Genomic DNA, 625 nt, shown 5'->3' on the forward strand with positions numbered 1-625 from the left:
GAGATGGGGTGAAAATTTGGAACTCAAAATCTTGTGGAAGTACATGTTGAAAACTACAAATAAATAAATTTATTAATTAAAAAAAAAGAATAACTCCTTTGCGGGGTAGCTAGGTGGCGCAGTGGATAGAGTACCAGCCCTGGATTCAGGAGGACCTGAGTTCAAATCCAGCCTCAGACACATAACACTTACTAGCTGTGTGACCCTAGGCAAGTCACTTAACCCCATTGCCTACCCCCCCCAAAAAATAACTCCTTTGGGGAAGCTCTCAGGGCAAGGTTTGGCACTGGAGGCTAAATAAGTTTGGAATCTGATATGTGTGTTTATCTTTAGATTAGTTTGGAAAACTTTTGGATTGAAGGGGCTTCAGCTACAGGGCTGTTGGTTGCTAGACAAGATTGTGAAACAGACCCAGTGTATCTTTGTCATCTTCCACTTCCTCTTGTGGTATCCCCTCTTCTCCTCCTTATTGTCCCCATCCCTGTGCACCCTGTGCTTTCATGGTACCCTACCTACAAGACCTGCAAGAGTATCCAGGTATACCCCACTCTCCTTTCTCCAGCAAAAACAAGTCTCCCTCTCTCTCTCTCTCTCTCTCTCTCTCTCTCTCTCTCTCTCTCTCTCT

The 625-nt window shown here is 44.6% G+C and overlaps 1 protein-coding gene across 2 annotated transcripts in view; it reads right to left on the minus strand.

Annotated features, from left to right (window-relative positions):
- The window catches only part of LOC114049654 (interleukin-6 receptor subunit alpha-like), a 62924-nt gene that overhangs the window by 31944 nt on the left and 30355 nt on the right, over positions 1-625 (minus strand). The window lies entirely within an intron of this gene.

This window comes from Vombatus ursinus, unplaced genomic scaffold (genome assembly GCF_900497805.2).
Source record: "Vombatus ursinus unplaced genomic scaffold, bare-nosed wombat genome assembly UNPS02014798.1, whole genome shotgun sequence".
In the NCBI taxonomy this organism is placed as follows: domain Eukaryota; kingdom Metazoa; phylum Chordata; class Mammalia; order Diprotodontia; family Vombatidae; genus Vombatus; species Vombatus ursinus.